The following is a 6750-nucleotide window of genomic DNA, read 5'->3' as shown; positions in this document are numbered from 1 at the left end:
GTGTGTCTGTGTAGGTGTGTGTGTGTGTGTGTGTGTGTGTATGTGTGTGTGTGTGTGTGTGTGTGTGTGTGTGTGTCTCGAGGATCTTGTGTTTACATCAAAGCCAGATGCTCCAGGCTCCAACTGAGGATGTTAAAGTTTAGTGAAGTAAAACTTTGCTGTTATATAAGCTGATCTTTCTGTGGTTCTGACCCAAACGGGTCGGCTGGACTAGCAGCCATAATGAGAGCAGAGGATGAAGGATCAACCACAACATTCATTATTTACCTGCAGTTAAAGCGACGGGTCGCAGGCTGCTGGTGTGTAGTCAGTATCCGACCTGCTACAGAAAACCTTCATTTCTCCAGATAGTTGTTCCTAGAAGCTGAAACCAAACTCACCCAATCACTGAACAGATAAACGGATAAATGTCTAGAAGTGTCATCTTTGGACCTAAAAGGTAAAAGATCTAGACCAATAGATCTGTAGCGTTGTAGATCTAGAGTCAGATCAGGTTGACCGCTGACCTCTGACCTGACCCTTCAGACCGGAGGTCGTTCGGTTGCTGCAGATTGATCATATCTGGTTCAGATGATTTTCCATTTAGTCAGATTGTCTTAAACATGAATACTGTAGAAAAAAGTTCACAATGAAAACTGAGATCTAATGTCTGAAATGTCTTTGTCCTTTTTGTTGGCTGTGATGGTCGACTTGGTGGCGCGGCGATGATGTCAGAGGCTCAGCTGGTCTGAATCAATCAATCTGATTCTGATTCCAGTTGCTGCTGCATATCCAGGCTGTCTGAGGGAAACATGGCCGCCGTCTCAACATGGCCGCCGTCTCCGGTCTGAACCTGAAACATGAGCCGGACCAGAACTGAGGTTCTGGTTCTGATGCTCAAATCTTTGTTCTGCTAATTCTGATGAAACAGTTTCACAATCAGATGTTTCCACTAAATAAGAAATGAAATCTAAATCATGTGACAAAGCAATAACAAAGGCGCTCGCGCTCATCTTCTGTCAGCCAATCAGAGGAGACGTCGGTGTTAGAGCAACAAGCCCCGCCCCCTGGCAGCCCTTGCGTTTGCAGCTTTTTGTTGGTTTTCCGTCATGCAGGTAAAACCCAGAAGAATCTGAACCCAGTTGGTTGGTTTTTTGCACCAGGGAGCCGCAGGCGCCACGCCGGGCCCCGGGTTCCGGTCGGTTCCGGTCGGGTTCTGGTCGGTTCCGGTCGGTTCCGGTCGGGTTCCGGTCGGTTCCGGTGCTGATATCATGAAACTGAAATCTAATGAACCTCTCCGTTTCCATGGTGGTGTGCAGAGGAATAAAAGGGCCGGTTTCATGGGTTTATTGAGTTAAACGCTCCGCTGCTTCCTGGGACGAACAGAACCAGAACCAGAACCGCCTGGACTGAAACCGACACACTGGAGCGCAGAGGGAGGTCGGCAACCAAGAACCAATCAGCTGCCAGGATCTGATCAGTCGCTTCATTTCTTCATGTGACTGATTAACATGTTTCAGTTCTCACGTGACGTTACATTTTAACTGACGGCCATCTTGGTAGGCAGTTGCTATGACAACAATAAACAAACCTCAAGTAGCTCTGGTCCTATAAAGTCCTTCTAAACAATATAAGTACTATAGAAGTACTTCAGTTTTAATCGTCAGTGATATTTACTGCAGTACTTTCTAGCCTACTGTAGCTTCTATCTGCTAGCTAGCATGTAGCCTACTGTAGCTTCTATATGCTAGCTAGCATGTAGCCTACTGTAGCTTCTATCTGCTAGCTAGCATGTAGCCTACTGTAGCTTCTATATGCTAGCTAGCATGTAGCCTACTGTAGCTTCTATCTGCTAGCTAGCATGTAGCCTACTGTAGCTTCTATCTGCTAGCTAGCATGTAGCCTACTGTAGCTCCTATCTGCTAGCTAGCATGTAGCCTACTGTAGCTTCTATCTGCTAGCTAGCATGTAGCCTACTGTAGCTTCTATCTGCTAGCTAGCATGTAGCCTACTGTAGCTTCTATCTGCTAGCTAGCATGTAGCCTACTGTAGCTTCTATCTGCTAGCTAGCATGTAGCCTACTGTAGCTTCTATCTACTAGCTAGCATGTAGCCTACTGTAGCTTCTATCTGCTAGCTAGCATGTAGCCTACTGTAGCTCCTGTCTGCTAGCTAGCATGTAGCCTACTGTAGCTTCTATCTGCTAGCTAGCATGTAGCCTACTGTAGCTTCTATCTGCTAGCTAGCATGTAGCCTACTGTAGCTCCTATCTGCTAGCTAGCATGTAGCCTACTGTAGCTTCTATCTGCTAGCTAGCATGTAGCCTACTGTAGCTCCTATCTGCTAGCTAGCATGTGGCCTACTGTAGCTTCTATCTGCTAGCTAGCATGTAGCCTACTGTAGCTTCTATCTGCTAGCTAGCATGTAGCCTACTGTAGCTTCTATCTGCTAGCTAGCATGTAGCCTACTGTAGCTTCTATCTGCTAGCTAGCATGTAGCCTACTGTAGCTTCTATCTGCTAGCTAGCATGTAGCCTACTGTAGCTCCTATCTGCTAGCTATCATGTAGCCTACTGTAGCTTCTATCTGCTAGCTAGCATGTAGCCTACTGTAGCTCCTATCTGCTAGCTAGCATGTAGCCTACTGTAGCTTCTATCTGCTAGCTAGCATGTAGCCTACTGTGGCTTCTATCTGCTAGCTAGCATGTAGCCTACTGTAGCTTCTATCTGCTAGCTAGCATGTAGCCTACTGTAGCTTCTATCTGCTAGCTAGCATGTAGCCTACTGTAGCTTCTATCTGCTAGCTAGCATGTAGCCTACTGTAGCTTCTATCTGCTAGCTAGCATGTAGCCTACTGTAGCTCTTATCTGCTAGCTAGCATGTAGCCTACTGTAGCTTCTATCTGCTAGCTAGCATGTAGCCTACTGTAGCTTCTACCTTTTAGCTAGCATGTAGCCTACTGTAGCTTCTATCTGCTAGCTAGCATGTAGCCTACTGTAGCTTCTATCTGCTAGCTAGCATGTAGCCTACTGTAGCTTCTACCTGCTAGCTAGCATGTAGCCTACTGTAGCTTCTATCTGCTAGCTAGCATGTAGCCTACTGTAGTTTCTATCTGCTAGATAGCATGTAGCCTACTGTAGCTTCTATCTGCTAGCTAGCATGTAGCCTACTGTAGCTTCTACCTGCTAGCTAGCATGTAGCCTACTGTAGCTTCTATCTGCTAGCTAGCATGTAGCCTACTGCAGTTACTCCATGCAGTCCCTCTGCCGGTCGGCAGAACCTCGTGTTTGACACCAAGAGTTCGTACGTCCACTAGGAATCCGTCTGAACTTTGAGTGTCTGGATTTGAGGCTGTGAATCTCCTCCATGCTGGATAAACTCTTCCTGGTCACTAAGCAGTGAACTTTGACCCAGAGGAGGTCAGAGGCAGCTCGTTGGCTCCGTCTCATACGGGTCCATCCCCACTGCTCACATCTCCTGTAGAGAGATTCTCCCATCGTCCTGATGCTTCGCCACCAAGATGGCGCCGATCACTTCCTGTTCAGATTTGTGGGAACTTTGTTGTGGGAACGTTTTTCTGTTTGTGTTTCTGGGACTGTAACTGCTGTCACTCACAATCAGACAGTTCCCTAAAACTGAAATAATCATGTTTATTATCACAATATTACCATAAAATATTATGATAAACTTTAAGTCCACATTGTCCAGCTGAACTGTTTGCATCCTCATCAGAGCATGAGCTGCAGGTTGCTGCAGATTGCTGCAGGTTGCTGCTGATTGTTGCAGGTTGCTGCAGGTTGCTGCTGATTGCTGCAGGTTGCTGCAGGGTTTTGCAGGTTGCTGCAGGTTGCAGGTTGCTGTTGATTGCTGCAGGTTGTTGCAGGTTGCTGCAGATTGCACGTTACTGCAGGTTGCAGGTTGCTGCAGGTTGTTGCAGGTTGCTGCAGATTGCATGTTACTGCAGGTTGCAGGTTGTTGCAGGTTGCTGCAGGTTGCAGGTTGTTGCAGGTTGCAGGTTGCAGGTTGTTGCAGGTTGCTGCAGGTTGCAGGTTGTTGCAGGTTGTTGCACGTTGCTGCAGGTTGCAGGTTGTTGCAGGTTGTTGCACGTTGCTGCATGTTGCAGGTTGCTGCAGGTTGTTGCAGGTTGCTGCAGGTTGTTGCACGTTGCTGCAGGTTGTTGCACGTTGTTGCAGGTTGCTGCAGGTTGTTGTAGGTTGCAGGTTGTTGCACGTTGCTGCAGGTTGCAGGTTGCTGCAGGTTGCAGGTTGTTGTAGGTTGCAGGTTGTTGCACGTTGCTGCAGGTTGCAGGTTGCTGTAGGTTGCAGGTTGCTGCAGGTTGCAGGTTTTGCACGTTGCTGCAGGTTGCTGCAGGTTGCAGGTTGCTGCAGGTTGTTATAGGTTGCAGGTTGTTGCAGGTTGCTGCAGGTTGCAGGTTGTTGCATCTCTTCGGTTCCCTCTGATCTTCAGTTTGGTTTTCCTCAGTCAGGCTGAGGTCACAGTTCAGGTTCCTCTGAATTGTTCCTGAAAGTCCTGCTGAGGAAGAAACTCCATCTGTCTAAACCTCCTCCTCTTCCTCTTCCTCCTCTTTTCCTCTCCTCCTCTCTGACTGAAGTGGATTGTATTTTCTGGAGGATTCAGTGGGTGGATGTGGGTGGAGGCGTGGGAGGTGGATGATTGGAGAGCAGCCTGATGCTTTGGCCCGATGGCGGCTGCCTGCTCAGTAACAATGGTCTGTCTGTAAACCCCCCCCACTCCCCCTCCCTCCACGACGAGTCCAGGCGCCAACAAAAGGAAGCGTTGGAATTAGGAACGGATTAAACGTTTATTTTAACGTCTTTTGTCAGGTCTAAACGGAGGGAGAGACAGAAGTGGGCCAAACTGCGGTTCTGCATACCAAGTGCAGCTAAAATAACAATAATAATAAAAATAGATAAAAGAAATGAAATAAAAGCTGCAGCTGATGCTCCGTCTGGAAAACGAGTCAAATACAAACGGAGCTTCTGCAGCAGGTCCAAACCTTTCGCTGCACATTTCATGCATCCAGCTAAACACTAGGGCCTTGTTGCCATAGCAACGGGGATTGGCTGTGTGTGTGTGTGTGTGTGTGTGTGTGTGTGTGTGTGTGTGTGTGTGTGTGTGTGTGTGTGTGTGTGTGCGTGTGTGTGTGTGTGTGTCCAGCTCTACTTGTTGCTCCAGTGAAGCAGCCATCATCATGTTGACACTTTACCAGGTGTTCAGAACGGTTCTGGTTCCTCGACGGTTCTGGTTCCTGAACGGTTCTGGGTCCGGAACGGTTCTGGGTCCGGAACGGTTCTGGGTCCGGAACGGTTCTGGGTCCTGGTTCTTCTCTCGTGGTCGACGTGTCATGATGCTGCCACTACCAGCTGCTGAACAGGAAGTTCTGTAGAACAGCAGGAAACGATTTATAGTGACAGAACCGAACTCGACCCGAACAAACTGCTTCATTAAAGAATGAAGCAAAGAGCATCGATACTGACTAATTATGTGCAATCTCATCAAATTTTGCTCATAATTGCAGAAAAGACTTTTATTAAGATGAAATATATTTAGTGTTTACAGACTGAATGTTTCAGCTGGACGATTTGTTTCCTCAAGACATTTTGTTCCCCTCCTGGCCTGTGGGGGCGCTGCACCAACAACCACTGCAGGAAACGACACTAAAACCTCTGAAGACACTGAGAGCAACTTCCTGTTTCACCAGATGAAACAAGATGGAGGCATCAGAGTTTAGTGATTTCTCTTTAGTGTTTGGCTGAAGACCAGGAGCCATTTCTGCTGCTAGCGCTAGGCTAGCATGTTAGCTTTGGTTATATTTACCCAGAATGCCCTGTGCTTTAGTCCACTCAACATCCTGCTGCCCCGTTTTGTCCATATTTATGAATCAAACCTCCTGTTTGTTGTTTCTCGCTGAGATCGTCCATCGTTGCGACTTTTTCTGGCTCTTATGATCCTGATCAGCTGATTGGAGGCGGATTTGACGACCTTCCTTCATGTCAGACACAACTGGAGCCTTTCAGTGACCGCCGGACCTGAACGCTGCGGCGGCGAAGCACAGAAACGTCTCTGGTTGCTGTTTGTCCACTCAGAGCTCAGAAGCAGCTGTTCAAACGAACCCTGATGGCCAAACACTTTCTAAACACTGCTGCTGGATTTTAATGGAGGCAGATGAACACTGACAGCTTCACTGCTGAGACTTAGTGGAGCGGCGCCCCAACCGGAGAACGGGTAACACGGGGACCAACATCATCCTGGACTAAACTGGACAAAACGGCTTTTCACTTTCAGAGCAAAAACTTATTGAAGTAAAACATAAAAATATCTAAAATCATTTTAATGAGAGAAAAACTGCTGTTGATGGAAACATTCAGATTCATAATTTGAGAGAACATCAGAGATGCACTGAAAAACACAATTATGACTCATATTGGATCAATCAGCTGATCAACTTTAACCATGTAGATAAAATGCAATAATACAGAATATGAAGCTGATCTGTGGATGGAAGTGCAAATGTTGAAGCATCAACATGAATAAAAATAAAGCTGAAATGCTCCAGCTTTCATTTCTCTGTAAAAACATTTTTTTCAGCTTTTCTCCTTTTTGTCCTTGTGAAAGTTTTTTTTCCCAGGAGATTAAAACATTTATGAGATGAAATAAAAACAGACTTTCTGCAGTTCATCCTGAATGCATCAGTGACTGAACACACTATAAATAAATGTGCTTTTAATTTTATTACAATCTTTGGGATGCAAG

The sequence above is a fragment of the Poeciliopsis prolifica genome, unplaced genomic scaffold (assembly GCF_027474105.1).
Source record: "Poeciliopsis prolifica strain line A6 unplaced genomic scaffold, Auburn_PproV2 SCAFFOLD049, whole genome shotgun sequence".
Lineage (NCBI taxonomy): Eukaryota > Metazoa > Chordata > Actinopteri > Cyprinodontiformes > Poeciliidae > Poeciliopsis > Poeciliopsis prolifica.
This window is presented reverse-complemented; position numbering follows the sequence as displayed.